Below are 25,764 nucleotides of genomic sequence, written 5' to 3' on the forward strand. Positions count from 1 at the left end.
TTTCAGTCATCTCCTTCACTCTTCCTTTCTTTCTACTTTCTGATGAGATGACCACATTTCTAACTATTTATGTAGACTCTCTCTGCAACTGCTTATTTTCAGTGATCTGCCCTTTTGCAGCTCCAAACCGTGCTGTTATACAAATTCCTACCCTTTTTAGCCTATGAAAACTTTTGCTCATGCAGTTTGGATGATGCACCACTATGCACACAAAATTCACATCTGTGAAACTCTCCAAACCCACCAATTTTGCAGGAACAAAGGACAAACTGTTCCAAATGCCTATATAGGATATGGGATTGATATTATGCACATACTACTGTTTGTACATGTCCAATACATGTAAATGCATATATAGATAGATATATTTATATATATATGCATTTTATACACACACACACACAAATTTTTCCTTGCAAGCATTTGAAAGCAATTGTATTTCTATTTGTGTTTTTGCATATACATTTCTTTAATGTTTACAGAATAAGTCTGGGATTTTGCGATAATCTTTACTTCCAGCTCTGGAAGTGGTCCGACTGATTGATCAGTGAAGTGTTGGTTGTGTACTTGACATTCAAACACTAGATATTTCAAAGAGAAGCAAAGAGAGCAGTTATCTGTGTACTGGATACCTGAATTAAGATTTTTGTGTATTGCAGTGCTGCCAGTGCTAAGAAAAGAGATATGTATAATAAAACTAGAATGTGAGATCCCAAAATGAAAGCAGAGGACAAGAAAGCAGGTAAGTAGCAAGCTGTGAGTTGAGCAAGTATGGATGTAGCTGTGGAGAGCTGCAGCTGAAGATGTTGACCAGTTCTCAATTTGCAGGTGATTAACATGCAATGAACAAGGGATGTTTTCTTTATAAGTCTAACAGACTGAAACAAAATCTTATCTGTCTGCTATATCTCTCTTCTCTTTAGATACCTTTTCTTGACCCAACAGCCGCAAATGACACCTGTATAGTGAAGGCTTCTACCTTTATCACAAGTGCAGGCTCCTACCAGAGAACTTAATCTGCCTTCTTAAAATACAGTTTGACAGAATCTAAAGTGACAAATAAAATGTATGTTGGTGTGTTTTGGAAGTCCTTCCCAATGTAAATCAATGGAGTTAAGGAAGTCTAAAGTAAGACCATAGATTATTAAATTACTTTTTGAAAAACAATCAGAGCATTTATTATATTTATAGAAGCATATTTTGCAAGTTCATACCTATGTCATTTTAGGAAGTTAATTGTTTAATTTGGTTAAAATATGTCTTCTAAAAGAGTTTTTAATCTGAAACCTGTCTGAAAACTTTGGGCTGAAGTTCAGCCTTATAAAACAACATAAAACTCTCACTCCTGACTTTGTTCTTTCCCACCTTTTCTACCAGGACCATCTTGGCCTCCTGTCCATGTGGCTCTGTGATTCCTCCCTTTCTCTTGCTGTCCCATTGTATTCAATATATCAGATTTGGCTCATTTTCAGTCATTATGGCTTCTTTTTCTGTGTTGTACCAAGTATAAGACTCTTCTCTTCATTTAAGGTTCTTCTACTTCCAACCTTTTTTACTTTTTTTTCTTTTCCCTTCCTCAGTTCTGCCCTATCAGTGATATTAGTTTCCTCTTGATGACTTCAACCACAGGTATGCCTATGTGATTTCTCTCTTTCTCTCTCCTCTTTTTTCCTGACCTTATATCCAAGAGCTCCCCAATACCTACTGCTACGATGCAGTATTTATAAGAAAAGGGATCTGTTAATGGCAAGGCAGGCAGGGACTGTTAGAGATTATTCTCTGTGTTTGTTCTTGTTTACAGCTGAATGATAAACTTGCTAACTATGCATATGACAAAGGTATAGAATTACTTCTCTTATACTACCTGTCTTTTTCCTTTCTTTTGTATGAGCTGCGCTGTTTATTAAAGTATATCTGGGGACAGAGAGTTAGTGTTGACAATGAACTGTATGTCAAAGCACTGCTTGCTGCCACTAATAGCTCAGTATACCTGTCTGAAACTGGGATGTAGAGTTCAGATATTGGGTATGCTTGTCCTCTTTCAGGATAGCGCATTTTTCCTGCTTTCCCTTCCACAGCTTTTCCAGGTCAAATGGCAGATGGGGTTTAGGAACACAGCTTGAGGCAAGCAGAAATGAGAAGAACTGTGAGCATGGAGATAGTTGTTTCTGCAGCTGGTTGTACAGGCAAGAGAAAATTCAGAACTGAGGAGGTAGCTCTGAGCTGTGGGAAAGGAAAAATAAGAAGAGGTTCTCAGCAGGTTCTCAGTGATATAGCAGTGTGCCCTGAACAGATAGATGCAGATGTTGAGATGAAAGTCTCATTGATCATGCTCTCCTGGCTGCCTTCCATACCTCAGTCCAGTAAATTCACGCCTGCTCTGTTTGGACTTGGGAGTCTATTTTTGTAGAGCTATTTGATAGCAAATGTTTTTTTAAGACTGACTTATGGAACACCTAGTCCTGGAGCACCTAATCCTGACAAACCTAAACTATAGGTTAATAGCTAGCAATCTAACAGTGAAAACAAGCAACGACCAGAGCTTACTACAAATTGCTTGAATTTCCTGTTACAGATGTTTTAAAAACATGAGTATAACACCTGTGCCATCAGACAAAGTGTTCTTTTATGGCTGAATCCTGTCTTGGACCTTGGTCAATGTCAAATGATTAGGAAAAATTTAAGGACAAAATAACCATGTAGTGATACTTGCCTACCCTCCAGAAACTTGGGACTCATGAACTTTTGGATCCAGAGGTGATGTCTTTCAATCTTTGATGGATAATTCTTCCATGCTTTCGTTCATCTGCTTTTTGAACACATGTAAACTGTAAGCATCCAGAACATGCTGTGATGAAGAACTTCACAGTTTATTTATATGTTGCTTGAAGAAACACTGCCTTTTTGTTTGTTTTGGGCCTGCCACCCATGAAACCCCATTTCTTACATTGGAAAAGACAATGAACAACTGATTCACAAAAAAACGTTCTCCATGTTGCTCCTGATTTCATACCACTCTAGCAGATAGCTTCTTAGTTGTCTTTTTTTCAAGCCTGTAGCCACTTTTATAACCTACTGTTTCTCATAGAGAATCCTTTCCATATATTTGACCATCCTGGTTGGCCATTGTGACCTTTTGCTGGTTCCTTTTTGGGACCACCAGAATACTGGAGTCATACTCAAGATGAGTGCACACTGCAGGTTTATACAATGTCACACTGATGTTCTCTGTTTTGTTCTTTCTTTGATTCCTAAAAATTTCTAATATCCAGGTTGCTGTTTGCATTGCTACTAACTGCTCAGCTAATGGTTTTATGGAACTATCATAATCCCAAGATCCTATTCTGAGCAGAAATAGTCTGCTCAGAGGTACTTATTGTTTACCTATCACTTTACATTTAGCTATTTTATATGCCACTGCATCACCTAGTCACTCAGTCTCATAAGATCTCTTTGTTGTTCTTTACAGATGGGGTCTTCTTGTCTGTTAGAGAGGCAGACTGTTTTCTAGTTTATTTCTGAATACATTGAAGAGGACTGACCCCAGCACTCATTTCTGTAAGCCTTTATTAGTTATCTCCCTTCACTATGAAAACTGTTTATTTTCTCCTCTGCTATCTATCTTTAACCTGTTACTTATGAAAGTTAGGATCCATGCCAGTTTCATTTCTTTGGCATCTTTTAGATCTTTTGGAAATCCAGATAATCCAGATAAATGATATTGTCCAGATCTCCTTACTTACAAATCTTACATCCTTGTTCTTCTTTTAAAGAACTCCAGTAGGTTTGTGACACAAGACTTCAGACTTGAGCTCCTAGAACTCTTAAACATGTACCAGCTCATCCTAATAAGTTATTTTTCTTTTTGCCTTTTTGTTCCACTTTCTTCCAACACTTCAGCATAAGAAAACCCCTCTGATAAGTCCTGTATAAAAAGGTGTCTTTCCCAGAATCCTTCCAATACATAGGGAAGACAAATGCAAAGCATTTGTTTTTTTTTTGTGTTATAACTCTATCTCCTCTGAACATTCTTTTTTATACCTTGGTTACTTATTGGCCCTACAGACTCTCAGGCGAGTTTTCTGCTCCTGATGTGGTTAAAATAGGATTTGTTAATTTCATGCCTTTTTAGGTTGTTCTTCTAGCTCTTTCTTTTCTGCTTTTGTGTTTTTAATTTTCATTTGTTGTGTTCAGTATGGTGTCTTAAGTCACCACAGAAGTCTACCACAGTGCTAACAGAATTTGCATAAATTTCAGTTCTAACCCAAGGAAGGATGCTCTGACTACATACTTTTGCTGCTCCTGTGGAACAGGAGTCAATGAAAACGGCTGCAAGAAATGTATAGACTTTCCCCCACTAACACTTCAGTGGTAGAAAAGAATTCTGGTAAGAAACTGGTATTTGTGTGGCTAAGGAATAATGACTGATTAATTAGCATTCTGAGATTGGGAAAAACCTGGAGGAAGTTAACCATCAAGCAGCAACAGTTCTTGCTGGGTGGAGCAGAACCAGCTCATTTATATTTTGGACAATTGGAAGTTCTGTAACTGTCACACTTCTGTAGAGTGAAGGGGTGAGAAGACTTCAAAAATCAAAAGGATAGATCAAACATAGTCACACATTTAATCAAAATGCTGTAGTCAGTCTCACGATTTTGGGATTTTAGGCTTGGTAACACTGGTAATTTTATGTTTAAAATGACAAAATTTTCCTAAGATGTTTCCCAGCTTTCCTGAGTTATTGCTGTGACTTTCAGATCTGTGCTGATGTACATGCTTAATTGACAATATATGTTTGCAAGAAAAACTGTGTGTTTCCAAATATGATTTAATTGTTCTTTATGATTTTTTTAAATTACATTTTCACAGAATTGTTTATGCTGATTTTCTTCATGACGCTGTGCCCAAATCATAATTCTGTATAGGTTTGGTACTTATTTTTTTGTATAGCTGATTGTATTTTTATTTTTAAAGTAATCTCACATTCAGAATAGTAGTTTATTATTTTTATATTTTTTTATTTTAAGTATAGTTAATAAAATATACCATAAACAATTAGCAACTCTTTTTTTCTGATATAGAAACCCTATTAACAGACTTTGGAAAAACACAAGGGGGAGCACAAGACAGGGCAAAAAATGTCTTTCATTGGCATATATTGTTGTGAGACAATGAAATCTGAATATTGCCTATCTTGATCCCCACTGGGATCCTTAAGTCCACAGAACGATCCTAATTGAATTTTCCCTGCCTAAATGGAGTCTGCCCTGTTGTGAACCTGCTTTGAGCATGATGACAGGATGGGACGTCTCAGAACATCACTTCTGTGAGACCCAGGGCCCTTCTTCTATTACCTCTATTATCTAAACAAATAACCTTGGACAAATCAATTTACATTAATCCAACCTAGTGGTTTAAAGCTCTCTCCTCTCCTTTAAAATGTATCAATCAAGTTTCAAGTGAAATTGCTTCAATATTTATCTCTTAAAATGTGCCTGTGTATTACAAGAGAAATCTACTCTGTATTTTTTATTAAAAATGTATAGATTTTTTAAAGGGTAGCTTGATGTATGGGTCATAGCAAATTCTTTCTCCTCTGTAACACCAAGCACAGGATCCCTTAGCCACACTCATATTTTTATTTATGCTAAAATGAGCCAGCAAAGTAAGCTTAATCTTGGATTTTTGGTATTTCCTTCTTTCATTTATCACAAAAAGAACTTAATATTTCAACATTTTGTTGCATAAAATTAAAAATCTGCTCCCACAGTGAGCTTCAGGCATTTTACTGCAGCAATCACACATGATTAGTTCCTTATGATGCTTCTTGTCTAAATGCACTTGAAATGGATAACAATGATTATTTCAATTTATGGGAAAATTGTTTGTAGGACTTAATGAATTTCATTACTCCACCAGCAAATATGACTATATTTTTTCACATTTTGTATTTTAATTTTTGTTATCTCTAAAGGATTTTCTCTATAAAATAATCTAATTTAGCTTCCTCTTGTTTTGAAAATTATACATCAGTGTATGTTTATTTTCATACATGCCCTGAGTTAATCCATATCGCTGCATTTGTGTAATAATTCTAGTGTTCTATAGAACTTACAATGATCTTATGCATTTGAATAGTTCTTTCACCAAGTTAAGCCCTTGTGTAATGTCTATTTTTTGTTTTTCTTCTAATTCCATATTCAGTGTCTAGTGACTAGGGATTGATAAGTGAAGCTAGACAAGGCATTTAAGAATGTGCTTAACTTTAACTAACATTGAAATCAGAGATCTTCTACAAGTATTTAAGATTTCATATAGATATGGAATTGTGTTTTTAATAATTCTACTTGCTGAAATTTTTGTATTTGAGATATGAGTTAGCAATCCTGCAACTTCCTCTTTACCTTTGGCTGAGTTGTTAAATTTGCCTGATTATGTAAAGAGTCTAAGCTGGATATTTCTAGCACTGAAAAGGTCAGAATATAATGTTCATAGGTTTACAGAATATTTTGTATGCAGCTGCTAGGTATGTTCAGAGAACCAGGTGTGCCTTTGTCAATGTCAACATCTGGAGGAATGATAGGATACTTACGGCTTTCTATTGCACTACATTCTATTAAATTCTATTACAGTGTGTTATCAGGTTGCTGTTCCATGAGATTTCTATGACAAAATTGTAAATGTTAGTTTTCAGTTGAAATTTGGATATAGATATATTGACCTGTAAAGAAGCAATGGTTTGTTACCCAACTTAACTTTATACCAAGAAAAGACAAGTCATTAAAGAAATTCAGGATACTGACTTGTTTAGCATGTTGCTTGCAAGCTATGAGTCAATGCACAACGTAGTACTTTAAAGCACTCATTTTCCTGATTTTGTGGTTAGGGCTTGTGAATTTTAAAATATCCAGGTTGAATAGCCAGAATTATTAAGTGCTAAATGCAATTCTCACAAAGGTCTGAAAAGAGAAAACTAATCTTGAAAAGTGCTCCATATTTCACTGTTTTCAGCTTTGTCAAGAGAAAATCAGGAACCAGAGCTCAGGAGCAAACAATAAGCTTTTGATTTAACCTTTTGGGGCCATATTTTCTGTGCTTTCTAGAAGCCTATAGAATTTTATGCAGTATTTATTTTCAAGTTTATTCATTTCTCCTAAGACCATTTCAGATTGTCACTAAACTAGCTAAAAGAGTTCCCTTTCCTGCAAAGCTTTGCAATTTGCAAATTCATCCATGTGAAAAAGGAGAGAGCAGAAAGAAAAAATGTAATAGACTTACCAATTAACATACTTCAGTTGTCTTATTCCTTTTGAGTTAGACCAAAGAAAATGTGGGCATTTCACAGATGATATTCTTACAAGCATAACAAACATGCAGAAATGTTCTAAATTGTAAATCTTATATTGCCACATTTGTACTCTTTCACAGTTCTTTTTTTACCATTCCTGAAAGTTCAAGTATTCTTTGGTTGGAAACAAAGCATTCAAGGTTGAAAATTTTGTGTTAGCTTCAAGTCTTTCCCTAGCCAATTCAACTCTTATTAAGTTCTGTCAGAGTGACACTGGGATGCTCTTCATCTACCCCTCGTCCACATACCCGAGCCCTGACTCTGGATTGCATGGAGGAATCCACACCCTTAAATTAATTTTTCCCATGTTTTGGTACAAAGACAAACCTTCAGTATTTTCTTACTCAAAATAGAGTGTGACCTCAAAGAATCAATTCTTTATTCATAGTAGTGTGCTTGTGTGTTACACACATACACACACAGTGATAATTGTCCGTATATGGACTATGGCTCACACTGTTTTCATTTATGCCATGTCTTCTGTTGTGCTGTAGAAATCCGTGGACTCTGCAGTCTGCTCCTCTCTAAGGAGCAAAGAGATCTATAAATAGGTGGAAAAACGGATCATAACCTTCTTCCCACTTTTTTTAAAACCTTACTAAAGTCCTGCCAGAAATATTCCATGCAGCTTGGGAAAATGTGTGGAGTGAGGAAGCTGTAATCACCTTGCACCCACCAGGCCTGGTACTGCCATGGCTCAACAGCTTCATATAAATCTTGGTCTAGTAATGCTGCACAGTATTGCAGATGGCACTACAGACATCCAAAAATTATTATAATAAAATCCTCAGTTTATTCATTTGTGCTGCACTTTGGTGTCTATAGGGAAAGTTTTATCACTTTCCCCATATTTTAACCATATCCATTCCACAGCCGATAGCAAGATGTCCAAACAAATAACATGAGCTGACAAACTCTGAAATGACTGGGTTATCTCTACTGCTGTGAGAGAGAAAAAAGAGAAGAAATGAGAAGAAAAAGTAAAAGCAGTTTCTTCCCATGCATTGTTCTCCCAAATAAAGCAAAAAGGTGAAGATTGTTTAACCTCTCTAGCCTGCTGCCTGTTTATGCAGTAAATCTATACCAGTAGGAGATTTATTAATTTAACTGTGGTCTTGGATATAAGAATGATAAGTCTCGGATCATATTTGTTCAGTTAACAGGAAGATTTATTGGCAATGTCTGATAACCATATTTTGTAGTTTAGATCATTGTTTTTCTTTTATATTACATAGTTTCTCTCTACCTTGCTATTTAAGTAAGACATCTCCGTAGTCCTGAATATCAACAAAACCCCCCTTCTTTAGCTGGATGACATAGTTTGGCAATCAGCAAATTAGAGCAGCGTGTAGTTTCTGATGAAAAAACCATTAAATGCGCTTCTCGTAACTCTACTGCTGAGGCTTAGTTAAATACATAACCTTTATTTGAACTTATCTCATTAATCATAGGCAAAAATGTAGCTATTTCGCATATGGGACTGTGGAAAAAGATAGCATGGTCATTTACCACTGCAGAGTGTTCACTCCCTAAAGAAGAATGATAATTTCTTTAGGGAGTGTTGACAAGGTGCAGGTAAAATATCCTTACTAGCTTTCCTCTGGAAAGTTCATGCAAATGAATTTTTTTTTTCTGTTAAATTACAAAAAGTCCACCTTATTAAAGGTTGTTAATAAAAGCTATGCACTCACTCAAATTTCTGATAATTTTTCTTTTTTTCTCAATGTGACAGCAGTTCCGTATTATGGACCCAAGAAATGTGTTCCTTTTTTAATTTGTAGTTGCCCACTCATTTTTGCTTCTATCTTCAGTCTGCAGTCCTCTACTTCACAGCAGACAATTCTGAGTTTGCTTTTTTGTCTCAAGCAATAGGTTTTTACCTAGTCTGATATCCCACGAGTTTGTTGTCTTCTGTCTCAGTCTTTGCAGCTACCACCAGCCACTATTTTCTTGACTTGTTCTAGTGAGCTTTTGTTCCTGAGTGTTAGAGACTGCCTCACTGCTATCTATAGGGTCTTGCTAGATGCTGTGACCTTAAAGAAAGCAATGCCCTCTCAGTTTCAAAAATTACTCTATGCTACTAAAACACTTTTTATATAAACCCTCCCCTGAGGGGCAAGCAGTGTAGTGTTACTGAAACATTGCCATTTCCTTCCCCCTAAAAATACACAAGCTTCACCATTCTCCTAACATATCAAATTCCCCACTCAGTCCACTGCTGCACACACTGAGATTAAACTTCACCCTCCTGATGATGGGGGAATATGGGAAATTAACATTCAAAGCATCTGACTGTGAGAGGCGGGGAGGGCTGTCAGTCTCCCATGATGACATGCATGCTAGGACTGTGAGCACACAGAGTTTTCTTAGGAACCCTAAGCATGTGTATGTTAGATATATACACCTAACCCTAACCACTCCCCTGTGGTACCTCTGACAGGCCTCCTCCATCTGAGGAACACGTAGGGGCCGTAGGTGAGACCTGGGACTGTATGCTCATATGATAATTGGACAGTACTAATTGGGCTGGGGGTAAAACCTCCTCCTTTTTCTTCCTTTTTGCTACAGTTAATAACAAAGCTGTAAGCATAAATTGCTTAAAAACTTGTTAGATATTGACCACCAAACACCATAATTACAAAATAGATACAAGATATACTGGTACTCTAACAGGACCAGTGTCATAATACTCTCAGCTATGTATCTCCATCTTCCACCTGCTAACTTAGTTGTATGTTTTGGTTTGGTTTTTCATTATTTTAAGTTGTAATCAGTGTTATTCTTTATTATTTATGGTTGCATTTTACAGAGCATTTTTTATACAAAGGGTTCAGTGAAGGATGATAATAATTATTGGGTCATTTTATGGTTATCAAAAATCAGAAACAGAGCTGCAAGCTCCAATTCTCAAAAATATTTGGGCTGCTCTCTCTATTCTTTGATGTTTTTGTGTGCTACTTAGGCAATGTTAACTTCCTCCAGCCACTGCATAGCTGCTTCTTAGTTTTAGAGGAACTGGCAAGATTTTAATTTCTGGCATTAGATGTGTCTGGATCCATTTAAGGTTGGACTGGGAAACCAGAACCCTGCAAGATTCAAACTGAAATTCTCAGGATGCATTTTCTGATCTGATCTTGTTTGGAGAACTGTTCTGCCAGATAACAGCCTATATGAAAGCTAACAAAGTACCAAAGCAGATTGCTGTGCCCTTGGTAGCTTGGGATGATAGGAGCAAAGACTTGACTCTGTAATATCACATGAACATGGTAGCCAAGATTTTGCCTCTGCTACATCTCTTCAGCAGGAGCTGCTCCAATGAATATCTGGAAAGCAAGGATTTAAAACCCAGTTCCTCTCATTGCGGTTGAGTGATCCAGTTTTACAAGGCTATGGAGTCATTAGCCTTTCTGTTGGGCTCCTGAATGTTGAAATATTCATATAACATGGAAGAGTCCCAAAGAGACAGAGAATATTGATGGAGTGACCGGTGCTTAGAATATTCCCCTAGGACAGAGGTTCAAGTCGGTGCTCTAAAACAGAGAGAGAACATGGATTAGAATATGGGTCTCTGTCATCTCTGGTGAGTGTTTCTAAAATAGGTTTTTAGCAGTTCTGGGATTGTTCTTTCTTTTGCTGTTTGCAGATTGAGGGCTTAGCTCTTAACCTTCCCACTTTCTAAAGAATTTCTTTGTGGAAGTATCTGCTTTTTTTCTGATTTCTGAAGATCCTTTTGGTAGGTGCCTTATTTTGTCAAAGTACATGCAGGAAACTGGAGTGCCTAATGGACAGAAAGGATACTAATTGGCAAGAAGATTTAGAGCTGGACACTGCAACACTCAGCACTGTTGCATCCAATTACCATGTAACACTGACTTGCCCAAGGTTGCTGCTAGGCTGACAGTGGAAAGAGAATTTGGGTGTCCTTATTGTGGCTTCAGGACCTTATTCACTAGCTTGTGGTGCTTCTTTATGATGACATTTAAAAATAGGAGCTCACTTCCAGTGAATTTATTGTAATGGTAAAAGTGATACAAATGTACATTTTCATTAGTGAGCTTTAGAAGTAATACAGAATTGGCTGCAGAGATCCTGAGGCTGTCTTTATAGTCTTTTAGACATTTAGCAAGATGATATGCTATCACATGTTGAACTTCTGAGGTTTTCAATACAAGGATCTTATGTGGTCATACATAAATGCAACATATGTAGGAGCATCCAAACCACTCTTGCACACCATCTCTGGGACCTAGAAGGTGATTCTCATTTTCCATTTATTGCTTCTTTTGCCTTTCTGCCAGCCAGAGTGAAATCAGGGATTAATCTGAAATGACAGAGTATTTAAGCCAAGATTTGAATGAGTCTGGCAGTAGCAAGTCAGCTGCTGTCTTCCCACATTGTCTGGGCAGCTGCAGGACCCTAGAGCAACTAAAAAGCAGACATACTGGGAACTGCCTGTGTGTGCTGCTGCAGGAAACAGTGGTAGTCTATGACTTATTTTCAATATATTACCCAACACGAATACCATGCTCAAAATCATAGTAAATATGTAGCCATAACGTTCTTTTCCTGTTTCATAAACATGAATAGGTCCCTACCCTGCAACCTTCTGTTTGTGCACTGAGTACCAGACACCAAAAGCTACATGAAGACCTGGCAAGACTAAGCCAGGTAAATACCAAAGTGTTTGCATGTATTAGTGATTTCCCAATAAGCTCCGAAACACCATGGCAAGCCCAGAGCTGCTGACTGCAACATGCACTTCCCTGCAGTCCTTAGGGGTTGCTGTATTTAAGCTTTTTCAAGTTATCTAAACTAAGTCATGAGTGCGGGCAGCAGGTGGTGTCAAGTTCTGCTTTTCCATGAGAGATCCAGCAGGGAAAGTCTGGAGTGGATAGCCATTGAGGGTTCCTATCAGCACAGGCAAAGACTGCAGGCTGTAGAAGAAATGTGCTGAATTAGCCTATCCTCTGGCCAACTTGACCATCCATCATTCCTCATTTGTCGACACCGCTTAGAGTTTGGCTGCCTTCACTGGCAACGGTCTGTTTTGGAAGAGCTGTTGGCATCCCACCTCTCATTTGTGTTGAGTCATGACTGAGACAGTGTCTATCTAAAAATGCATGTTTATATATTTTTGAATACCAAATCAATGCCTATTCATCATTTGTGTCCTTTTTTTCTGGGTGCTTGAGAGGAATCAAAAAGAACAACAATGCCTCATAGAAGTCTTTAAAATAATTTACATTGTATCTATTATAATAGATCAATGCATACCTTCATTTCCTTATAAATTAAATGATGCAGAGAAAAGAGGAAAGGCAAATGAAATAAAGATATTTTTAGGTTTCTAAAGAATTTTGATATATGTAGCATTAGAAGACAGTATGTAAATATACATAAGCTCTTCAGTCTGATTTCAGAAGCTATGACTGTTTTTCAAAAGCAGGTGAAAATTGTTTAACATCATTCATCAAAATCTCTTACAGTAAGCAGCACCAGATGTGTGTGATGATGTAGACAGACATCTGAAACTTCAAAACCATTGCTCAAACATAGCCATTGGCTTATACTTTGAGTCACGTCCAGTCATGTTATGGATGTAGAGACACAATTCAGGCTGATTTATTATTCTAGTTTATTCCAGTTTCACCACTGCAACAAGTGGAATCATAGGGTAAGTTAGGTGATGAAGCTGGAGGAGTTTTATATCTCATTTCTATTCTCCTGAGCTATTCAGAGGTTCTGTTTGACATGGTGTATAATGCAGTAACTCCTTGAAAGGCAAGCTAAAAGTAGAGGGTTTCAGCAGGTTTGTAGGATATGTATTTGCTGTGAAGTGTAAATTCTTCAGAGATAAAATTGCACACTTAGTAGAATATTTGTAATATGCCTTACTGTTCTGTTTGCAGTGACCTCTTGGCAGGAGATACCTTTACCTCTTTGCAAACAGTGTTTTGGTAATCTTTCAACAGATTATGTTCAGCCACTGCCAGGTTATAAAGAACACATGCACGAGATGACCATTGATTTTTCCTTTAGTTATCTTAGGAAGAGAGAAATTAATTAGCAAACAGTGGGATTTGTCTGCTCCATACCTCCTGCCCAGTCAGCTTGGAAAATGTCTGCTAGGTGAAACTGTTAATTAGGCAAAAGACAAGAAAAGCAGTGAATGAATATGTAGCAACATGCTTCTTGTCAAAAATATTTCCATTTTGATCTGAAGTGCAGCTTATAAAGAGTTATTTCAACATTTAAGACCTTTTTGCTGGTGAGCAAATAGTCTAAAAGGAAATGCAAAAAGTATCATAATTTAGGAATTAGCATAATCCAAAATTTTAAAATGTCTGACTGTTAAATGAGTTGCTTATGAATTGTCAAAGAAAAAAGTAAATCATATGTGAAACATCTGTACAGTGAAAGCCAGTGCTGCATGTCCTGAGCCAGGGTGACACATAGAAATTTGTCTTTAAGATGAAGAGCAGTTTCCCTCAGAGTGCAGGGATTTAGGGCTTCCAAACATCTATTTTTTCACATGTCCATTTTCTCCCTCATCCATTCATATGGCTTTTTGATAAGTACCACTTGTCAACAGGAACCAGGGCAATGTTTCTGCGGGGGGAGCAAGATGAGGGCTGAGCACGGCCAGCTTCAGTGGCCATTTTAAGGATAGCAAAGAAGAGATGCTGATGACAGATGGAAGAAAGTTGAGAAAGGGCAATATCCCTATATTGTTTTTTTTATCAATCCAGTCTTTCCATAGACTCCAGGGAGGGCTCTGGCCCCTGCATCGAAATGGCTGCAGGACCCCAAGGAAAATCCCAGACTTCTGCTGCAATCCTGGCCCACCAAAGACAATGTCACAATTCCCTTTTTGGGTTGCAGTTTGGCATGAAGTGTAATTATGACTTGCATGATGGCTCTTCTAGGGGTCATTTGGTATTTAACAAATTATATTGCTTTCTGCACAGGTCATGGCAAAGGAAGGGAGAAATACATACTGATTATATGATTTCCTGACCAGAGAAGCATTGTATTTTCTCTTGAGATGTTCCATTCCGTTGAAATAAATACACAGTTCCATGCCTCTCTTCCATGATTACTAGGTATGGGAAATTAATCACTTTAATAATCAGGTCTCCTCTCTGCTCAAAGCCAGTGTCTGTAGATGCCTATCCATGCTTGCTGTTTAGCTTTTGCATTCCTCTGTGTGATGTGGGACATCATCAGCAGGGGGAAGAGAGAACGCAGTCTTGTGTACAGTCTTGTGATACGTTCCGGGAAAGAAAGAACAGGATAAGAAAAAGGTAAGAATGAGAACTTCATTATCCTTACCTTTTATATCAGAAGCATGTTGAAAATGCTTAATCAATCAGGCTGCATAAGTAAATTAAGAGAGAGTATGCTCAGCTGGTGAGTCATGGATAATACAGTTGAGCAGCTCAACCTAATGGAAAAGAAGGTATTTTGGAGCAAGCCTCCTTTAAAGACTTTGGGAATTTAAATGTTGAAACAAAGTGTTTCCTGTCTTTATGCTGATTAGATGGCAGTTGAATCATGTTTTTAAGATCTCTGTTGTGGACAGAAGCACCTACAGCAGTAAGACATATCTTAGTCCCTTTGTTTATGTAGCCCGAATGTTGCAGTCCTTATTCACACTGAATTTTACCTGTTCACCAGAGTGAACTAATTTGAAGCAGCCTTTCCCCATGGGAAGGCTGTAGTAAAAAAGGAAAAGGTAAAAATACAAACAAAGTTCATTTGTGCTGGTTTAAAAAAAGTAGCAAGTTTAAAACAGTGAAATAAATTAGCTTTTATATTTAGTTAACAATGAGTTATCACAAACCATTCCCATATATTTCCTGATGGTTTACTATTATGTAACCTTCTCTATATTTATAATGTACATGTGGCATACTGTACTTCTATTCAGATCACTTTAATTAAACCAGCCTCCAAGCTCCCATATAGAACAATGGAAGTTCTGAAATGTGGGAAAACACCAGCAATGATTTCATTAATAGCTCTGTATGTGAATGCAGGTGATCTGCAGATTAGTGCAGTGGTTTCCTGTTAGTACCATAAACTTGTTGAACTCTGTTAGTTAAATTTTTCTAACTTCAGGCCAGTCACTGGAGATACCACAGAAGAGATGGACCAGAAGAGAAAAGGGAAAGATGAATAGCTTTTTAGATTGAAAGAAACCTAGTTTTGTGGGCTTGAAAAAAAGACTACACTGCTTTGGAACTTTGACTAACATTTCAGTGTCAGTATTCCCTCTGAAAGACAAAAATTGCTTAAACCAAATAATCAGTAATAGGCAAGAGGGACCAATGGCGAAACAACTTCTAAAAAAGGGTTGATAATTTAGGCTTAATTTTTGGTAAATGTCTTGCTTAGCCACACATTTCAGATGGACTGGGCAGTCCCTAGTAGACCTCTACTCATGAGCACCTCAATTACATGTATTTAAAAATAAATGATATTGCAGTGTTCGGTGTCAGGATGTTACTTCCACAGTCTCTAAAAATCTTGATATCCTAACAAACTATTTAAATCTTCAAACAATTACCAGACGTTTCTTTTAATAGCTACAGGATTGATATAATTCATCATTTTTAAACCTCATGCAGGTGTCTAACAGTTTCTTAGTATGGATAAGGACCCTTGTATAGGGAAATAAATCTACTGATAATAGCCTTACTTTTGTTAGTTATTTTTCATGAATGCTGCAGAGTCTGTGAACTACAGTTAGAAAAACATGAATATAGAATAACAGCTATTCTATTTTAGGATCATAGTATCATAGGATAATTCAGGTTGGAAAAAACCTTGGGAGGACTCTAACCTGACCTCCTGCTCAAAGCAGGGTAAGCTATGAGGTTGATAGTCCCTTCTACTAGGTTTTTGCAACTATGATAAAATACAGCTAAAACCTTCATACAAAACCTTGTCAAAATACAGCTTAGAGTTTCTAAAATGCTGATAGTTTTCTCCTTGTCTCCAATTATTTAATTAAACTGGCAGTGGAATTAATTGGCAAAGGTTAGGTTATCTAATTAGTGAAAGGAGTATGTCCCTTAAGCCATCAAATAAGTTCTTATTATGAACACTCACTCTGGACTGCTTGATATGTAACTAATCCAGACAATAACATCTGTTTACAGTATTTTCTTCATCAAATGCTTTGTCAGATAGAGGTAAAAACGAGAACTGCACTATTTGCATCTTTTTATCCTATTCTTCCCTTCTGGGAGAATGTCCTAAACACAAGGCTGTAGACATGAAAGGTATGATTTCTGATCTCTTGAACAGAAAGGGCTAATTTCACTAAATAAATTATTTGCCACTAATAATTTGGCCAATGCAAATAATCTATAAACCACGGGAGAGAGAAGTTCCTTTTTTTCCTGCTGCTTCTGCTGTTCAGGGAGATATTGATGTTTCAGACATTTTAAAGATTATCCAAAATGACATTAGTCTACTCACAACTGTAGCAAAATCCTTCTTTGTTAAACAAATTAATTTGCTGTGAAAACCTGTATAAAGAGATTCTGAACAAATAGAAGACTATTGAAATCTTACTCTTCATTGTACAAATGAAATTTATAATTAAGATTTAGGATGGTGAATTGCTATTTCTGCTTCTAGCAGCCCTTCTCTGTAGAGCACTGATATCTCTTGTTTAAATATTCAGGAGTTATAACATTATTTTATTATAAATTACATATGTAAGAATATGAAAGAAATCCAAATGGAAATAATGTTAAGGTAATGATATAATATTAATGTAAGGCAAGAATCTGTATGGTTTTGTGGAGATGAGAGGGAAAGGGGAATAGAAAGAAGGGGACAGTGGAAGAAAAAGGAAGAAGGCAATAAAGGCCAAGAAGAGTTAGGATCATCTCCCTCTATAAGCACATATAGCCACTCAGAAGGGCAACAGACAGCCAAGGATGCAGAGACTCACCTTAATGCCTGTAGTGGTCAACACAGTAGGGATGACGCAGTTCCTCAAACCATTGGTGTGGTCCCGCACTCAATGGCACGGGCATCGTACTTCTAGGTTGTACCTGGTGTAGAAAATGGCTGCAACTGTAGTAAAGAAAATATGGCTTTACTCAATAAAGTGTGATTTGAATGTGAAACTACTTGGTTTATGATTCCATAAGCCAAATCCATTCTGGTAATCTTCATCCCCTATAGCACCCAGGGAAAGAGTTACAAAGACATTGACATCACTCAGGATACAGTGATAGCCAATTTAATTTTCTTTGAAATTCTAATTCTCATATCGATTACTGTCCTAATATCAAATACTGTTCAACAGCCACTGAAGAGCAGGATAAAAATGACAAAATTTAAGTCCTTTATGTCATAAAGGCAAAATGGTATACAAAGCTTTCGGTGTTGTTTGGTTATCATGCTAAGTATTCATCAACAGAATGTATCATCAGCAAAATTACTGAGGGTGCACTCTGTCCCTTCATCCAGGTCATTGATGAAGAAGTTGAAAAAGACCGGACCCAGTACTGACCCCTGGGGGACACCGCTAGCTACAGGCCTCCAACTAGACTCTGCGCCGCTGATCACAACACTCTGAGCTCTGCCATTCAGCCAGTTCTCAATCCACCTCACTGTCCACTCATCTAGCCCACACTTCCTGAGCTTGTCTATAAGGATGTTATGGGAGACAGTGTCGAAAGCCTTGCTGAAGTCAAGGTAGACAACATCCACTGCTCTCCCCTCATCTCCCCAGCCAGTCATTCCATCAGAGAAGGCTAGCAGATTGGTTAAGCATGATTTCCCAGCAATGGAAATGGCATCCAGGATGAGCTGCTCCATCACCTTTCCAGGGATGGAGGTGAGGCTGACTGGCCTGTAGTTCCCTGGGTCCTCCTTCTTGCCCTTTTTGAAGACTGGGGTGACACTGGCTTTCTTCCACTCTTCAGGCACCTCTCCTGTTCTCCATGACCTTTCAGAGATGATGGAGAGTGGCCTAGCAATAACATCCACCAGCTCCCTCAGCACTCGTGGGTACATCCCATTGGGGCCCATGGATTTGTGGGTGTCAGGTTTCACTAAATGATTTCTAACCCGACCTCCTCAACCAAGGGAAAGTCTTCCTTTCTCCAGACTTTCTCTCTTGCCTCCAGGGTCTGGGATTCCTGAGAGCTGACCTCAGCAGTGACAACTGAAGCAAAGAAGGCATTCAGTAACTCTGCCTTCTCTGCATCCTTCATCACCCGGGCACCCACCCCATTCAGCAATGGGCCCACATTTTCCCTAGTCCTCCTCTTGCTACTGAGGTATTTGAAGAAGCCCTTCCTGTTGTCCTTGACATCTCTTGCCAGATTTAATTCCAAACGGGCCTTAGCCTTCCTCGTCGCATCCCTGCATACTCTGGCAACGTTCCTGTATTCCTCCCAAGTGGCCTGTCCCCCTTTCCACTTTCTGTATACTTCCTCCTTCTGGTTGAGTTTTGCCAGGAGCTCCTTGCTCATCCACACAGGTCTCCTGCCCCCTTTGCTTGACTTCTTAATCATAGGGACGCACCACTCTTGAGCCTGGAGGGAGTGATGTTTGAATATTAACCAGCTCTCTTGAACGCCCCTTCCTTCTAGGGTCCTAACCCATGGGAATCCTCCAAGTAGGTCCCTGAAGAGGCCAAAGTTTGCTCTCCTGAAGTCCAGGGTTGTGATCCTACTTAGTGCCCTGCCTCCTCCTCGCAGGATCCTCAACTCCACCATCTCATGGTCACTGCAGCCAAGGCTTCCCCCAACCTTCACATCTTCCACCAGTCCTTCTTTGCTTGTTAGTGTGAGGTCCAGCAGCACACCTCTCCTTGTTGGCTTCTCCGCCACCTGTGTCAAGAAGTTGTCATCAATGCTCTGCAGGAACCTCCGGGACTGTTTGTGCCTAGCTGTGTTGTCTTTCCAGCAGATAACAGGGTGGTTGAAGTCCCCCATGAGAACCAGGGCCTGTGATCGTGAGGCTACTTCCAGCTGTCTGTAGAAGGCCTCATCGACTTCCTCTTCCTGATCAGGTGGCCTGTAGTAAACACCCACAACAGTGTCACCCATGCTAGCCTGCCCTTTAATCCTTCCCCATAAACTCTCGACTAGCTCTTCATCCACCCCTAGGCAGAGCTCGATACATTCCAGTTTCTCTCTCGCATAAAGAGCAACTCCACCACCTCGCTTTCCTGGCCTGTCTTTCCTGAAAAGCACGTAGCCATCCATGACAGCACTCCAGTCATGTGAGCTATCCCACCATGTCTCTGTAATTGCAATGAGATCATGGCCCTGTGACCGCACACAGATTTCTAATTCTTCCTGTTTACTCCCCGTGCTGCATGCATTGGTGTACAGGCATTTCAGAGAGGTGACTGAGCATGCAGGTTTCCTAGGAGGGATACAAGAGGATCCTCCGTAGTCACATCCCATGCGCACTTTCCTGGCTGCAAGCACCTGCTGGAGGCATCCTGACTTGAGCTGTGTTTTGCCAACTACCCTGTCTCTATAACTCTCCCCTTCCCCCATCTTTCCTAGTTTAAAGCCCTCCTTAGCAGATTGGCCAACCTGCTGGCAAAGACACGCGTGCCCCACTTAGTGAGGTGGACCCCATCTCTCCCAAGCAGTTGTCGATCTTCAAATAGGGTTCCATGGTTGTAGAAACCAAAATCCTGTTGCCAACACCAGCAGCGCAGCCAGTTGTTAATTTGGAAAATCTGTCTCCTCCTCCTCTCATCCATCCCCCTCACTGGCAGGATTGAGGAGGAAATGACCTGGGCTCGCAGACCCTTGACCACCATCCCCAGAACTCTGAAATCCCATTTGGTGGTCTCCAGTTTGCCCTTGGTGTCATTAGTGCCCAAATGGAAGAGCAGCAGAGGGTAATAGTCCGAAGCATGGACAAGCCTTGGCAGTCTTTCCATGACATCTCGTACTGGCAGGCAACAAACCTCTCTAGACAAGAGGTCAGGTCGGCAGATAGGTGCCTCCGTCCCCTGCAGCAGGGAGTCACCCACAACAGTCACCCGCCGCTTCTTCCGGCTGTTCCCGCGAGGCACAGGGTCTGTTGCCCCAGTTACTTCCCTTGCAGCCATGTCCATCTCCTCCTCATCCTGGAGGGCACTAAACCTGTTCTTCAAATGCAAGTCCTCAGGAGGAGTAGGAGCCTTTCTCCTCCTATGAGCAGTGACCAGTTTCCAGTTGCCTTCTACAGTATTACAATGTACCATTTCACATGGCACAGAGCCCTCCAGCAACTCCAGTGCTGTGGGGGGTTGGGACTCTTGAAGCTGTACAGTCTCCAAGAATACCCTGTCTATCTCTTGCTCATCTCCTCAGGTGCTATGCAGCCTACTGACTTCCTCCCGTAACTCCCTTACCTGACGACACAACTCGTCATCAACAGTACACCTCCTGCAGGAGAGCTGACTGCCAGCCCAGTCCTCATGGAGAGACCCCAAGCACTCCCTGCAGCCTGAGACCTGTAGGGCTGCATCTGCTCTCAGAGGGTCGGTTTGGGTCCCAGCCTCTGACACAGCAACTCCAACAGCCACTGGGGAATGTGCTCTGTGGCGTGTCACGACCATACATGAGGAAGCATACACTACAGGGATTAGAAACAAAAGTAACCACTGTATCCGTTCACTGTGCTCTGGGAGCTGCATTCTAAGCCTGGCTCTTATCTAGGCCTCTCCCTAGCACTGTCTCACAGGGTGCTTGACCCACCCTAATCAAGGGCCACCTGGATCAAAGGCCCCAACTCCCTCTGATCAGGGGCAACCAAGAGAGCTCATTAGCAGCAGCTACTCCTACCTAGAGCTTCTCCCAGGAGAAGTTAAGGCCTCCTGCAGTTGCCTTTGCCTAGCTTCCCCTTTCTTGTTTGCAGCAATCACCTTCTAGTTCCTTGGGGGTCCTCAGAAAGCCCACGACTTCCAACAAGATCCTCAAGTTCTTCTAGTCAGAGCCCAAACACTGCTGCACAAACTGCTGCGTCTGTTCACTGCCTCTGGGAGCTGCGCGCTGAATGAAATATACAAGCTTGCCACAGAAATTAGATTTCGCAGTAGAAGCTAGCTAGTTTTAAGTTGTGAAAAAAGTACCAAAATGGGAATTATGTCATGGTTTCCTAGGGATATTTTACCATATAATAATATTTCCACAAACATTTTGAAGCAGTAGCAGCAGTAGTGGCTATAAAGTTTTGTATTTTATTTGGTTTGGGGAAGTCTTGACTAGAGAAGATGCCTTATTTGTCAGAACTCTATTTGGATAAACTCTTCAGTGATCATGCTAAATTGCATGAATTGCATGAAATACTTTACAATGTGAGGAACTGTTATAGCAGTCAAGGGTTATTAGAAGAAAATCAAGGAAAAGGGGAAGGTTGAGCACAGCTGCAAATGGGAGCAGATGTATTTAAGGCAACCCTTTTATTGAAGTGTGTTCTTCCTTATTTTAATTATTTTTTAATATCTTATCAAGTCATTTTTGCTACTTGAAATGATCTGTAGAAGTCTGCAAATATTGTAACCATCATCATATGTCCTGAGGCTTTGGCTATTGATAAGCCCCACAGCAAGCTGCATTTTCTGCAAAAAGCCAAAGTACATTTGATATTAGATTGTATAGTTATTTGTGCATTGCAAAATCAACCACATTTCCAAAAATGTTAAAAATCCAAACTGCGGTTGGCCACAAATTACCTAATTTGAGACAATGAATCCATTGAGCATTTAGGATGTGTTCACAGATTTTCTTCTTCCTTTTTTAACATTTTGAGTCACTAAAGCTCCATGCTGAAAAGGTCTAACATCTGCGGTTTACAGTCATCTGTTACCCATTCATTAGAAGGGATTTTCTGAACCACTCCTTTTCCTACCCAGCACTGAGGTTTGAGAAACAACTCACACATAAAACAATTGCAGTCAACAAAACAATCAACCCCATTGTTCTCTGCAGGGATTTGCTCCAAAGAGTACATCAACTGAAATTATTTAGGAAACTAAATTGTTGCAAGATGGAGTCAGAAGCATACTGGCAACACTTTGAAAAATTGTTTGTTCTCTGTTTTCTTTTAAAAATATCTTTTCATTAAAAACATTAGTAAGAACATATTAATAGAAGATTGCATATAGTATTTTCAGTGTAAGAATGAGAGCTTATTACCTGACTATTCTGGTCTACTGTAATCCTGTAACATTTTACATGGGACTTTTCATGAATGCAAATCTTTCGGTTTGAACACAGATGAAACATTTTTCCCATCTCTGCCTGTATCAAAATTTTTCAAAATTTAGTGAGAATCAAGCTGAGCTGGGGGTGATGATCGCCTGATTAAGTTGCTGGTCTCTAAATAAATTTCACTGGCATTTCTTAGATTAGTCTAATATAGTAAAGAGAAGACATTTTTGATGCTACTAATGATATTTTGAAAAGTTTAGTCTGTGCTCTGCATGTTATCAGGTGATGTCAGAACTTGGCTTCAGACAATATCATATTGGGAATGAAGACATGGTCTGTTCTTTTGGCCATTTTTTAAGAAGGCAACTATGTTTATATCTACATTTCAGAAAGTCAGAATGAGCTGTTATTATGCTCAAGAAATAAAAGGGCAAAACTCTAATTATCTTCCAAGTGATCAGGATTCCCCCCAGAAACTAATTTCAGTTATGACACTGATTTGCACATAGTTACCAGTCACAATTAGAGAGTCAAGATATGTTAGTTCTTATCACATAGCAATATCTGAGATAGTTTTTTTTTCCTATTCTAAGTCTAGTATGCCTAAAAGATAACAGTTATCACAAGATGAAGTTGGCAAAGTCATTTAGATTACAGTTTTCAAATTTGAGAGACCAAAATTAAAAATAAAATGCATATTTAGGTACCAGATTAGTCATAGGCTTCTTTTAAGCCTGCATCAATGAAAGATAACAGTGAGAGTTATCTAAGCTAGTTATTTGGATGCCTAAAAGAGCTGTTGGGATAAATTAAATACTAGGGAATTAGTATTTGCAGTAACAGTTGCCTTTTAGAAGGGTGACGTTATGAAAAAAAATCTAGACGAAAGCTCATACGAGTTATCAGCTCTCTTGATCTGAAAGTAAAGGATTGCTTGGAATATATTTCAGGAATATAAGTGACTTAAACATGGCAGGCTAGGCAATTAAAAAAAAGTTTGGATTGAGTGAGGGCAAAAAAGCCCTGTATTTCTGAGCACATGACACCGTCAACTTGCTATTATTGGATTTTCTTTTTTAAAAACTAGATTTCTTTTTATTCAGAAGTTACTTAATTAACATGTGTGTCCACGGCACACATGAAATATTTAACTTCATCTGTAATTTCCTTGTGAATTTCATTATGTGAAATTATTGCATGTGACAACAATCTACGCTGAATGTTGTAACTGTGTCCCAGGAGGAGGTGCTTTTTCTCTAGGCTGGTTACATTTAGAGGCCCTCATGTGCAGGAAGGCTACCATGCAAGAGAAAATTAAAAGTGCACACGTATGTTCAACATGATGAGTAGAGCAGATAAATTGCAAGGATAACAGTCTTTACTTCCAAGTCTTTTCTTCTCAGCTTTGCTAATATGGCTGCATAAACAAAGAAAATGAATACTCATATGTTCAATTTCAGCAATGTTAATTGTGTGAAAGAAACTTATGATAGCAAGGACAATTTAAATAAAAATTGTTAATATTGTCCTATTATTTTCTAGCAGCAGAGACTGTAGGGATTTTACCTGCTCTCTCAACATCTTCTCACAGAACACACAAAGATTTTCAGTATGATTTTCTTATCTCTTAGTCTTTTCGCCTCATTTTTTCCCCCAAATAAAGTTTGAACAGAAAGTGATTTTGCAGTAAAGTAGTCTGCATAGTCACATTCTTTCACTATAAATTCTTGATCAAACATGCTCAAATAAAAGGTCTGTGTTCTAATATACAAAATTTCAAACTTGAAGAAGGTGCTGTAATGTCTGAGAATGGAAGAGGACCTTGATATGCTATTTATAATCAATGACAAAAATCAATAAGGTACTATAATACCTAGTTCTAAATGAAACAGGATTAACATCTTAAGTCACAGATGTCTAGAATATCAACAGTGCCAGTAGAATTTCAAGGAATCTGAGTTAAGATTCATGACCAGGGAAGATCACTTAGAATACTTGTATGAGTACAAATGTACCATTATCAACCTATTGAACCAAACCAAAATCCAACCAACCAACCAATCAATCAAAAAAAACCCCAAAACCACAGAGCAGAGATCCAGACAAAGGAGAGTGATGATTTCTCCTATCTGGAACTGATAGCTGATCAGAAAGAAGAACAACATAGAATGGAAGTGTTCTGTTCCTTGAATGATTACTACTTGGGACAGCAAGTTGGGAAGAGAGAGAAGAGAAGAGAAGAGAAGAGAAGAGAAGAGAAGAGAAGAGAAGAGAAGAGAAGAGAAGAGAAGAGAAGAGAAGAGAAGAGAAGAGAAGAGAAGAGAAGAGAAGAGAAGAGAAGAGGAGGATGGTCTCAGTCCTGGCATTAGTTCAGACAATGATGATAGTAAATACAGTGGAAAATACAGACTGCTGCATAATTAAGATCCATAGTAGAAAGATCACAATATGCCACAATCTTTGATAAGGAGAGTTTAGAAAGGAAATAAAGGACAACAGGAGAATTTCTATAAATAAATATACACATAAATAAATATATGTGTATATATATATATAAATCTCTGTATTTACAAATATGCAAATATATATGCATATCTATAATATTACACACACATATATACATAAAAATAAAGTTATTTAACAAGAAATATTTTTTAGCTGAATGCAGAATAAGTTTTTATTTAGGGAAAAGCAAGACAACCTGGAAATGGGAAGGACTAACAAAGACTAACAAGAGAAAACGGTATATATTTTAACCCTTGGAAGAGTAGACGTCTTCAGTAAAACTAGTGAACTCATTGCTTTTCTGTGGAGTAGAGTAATAATGAAAACAGGGGCTTTATGAGATACCAAATTATTTCTTTGTTTCTGTTTTATCTACAGAAGATGTTGACAAATATTTTCAAACGTTGAAGAATCCCAAAATAATAGATAGATTATAACACTGTAAACTGGCAGCACGAGCTCCACATATGGTAGAAAGGCTCTGAAGACCATCAGCTTCTGGTTTTCTAATGGGTTTGAGAGGGAATTTAAGAGAATACTCTAGTGTCTATGGTAGCAGACAGGAAAGTGGTCATTTTTAAGGGACTGGAATTTTCTACCACATGCTACATTGCAGAAAAAAATCTGAAATATATGTTTTAAAAATGGGCTCTTAAAGAGCACAAATGAATGCATGACTCTATTTCAGGCATTAATGTATCTTGTGATCTACGCTGCCAT

Source organism: Apteryx mantelli, chromosome 2 (genome assembly GCF_036417845.1).
Source record: "Apteryx mantelli isolate bAptMan1 chromosome 2, bAptMan1.hap1, whole genome shotgun sequence".
NCBI classification, from domain to species: domain Eukaryota; kingdom Metazoa; phylum Chordata; class Aves; order Apterygiformes; family Apterygidae; genus Apteryx; species Apteryx mantelli.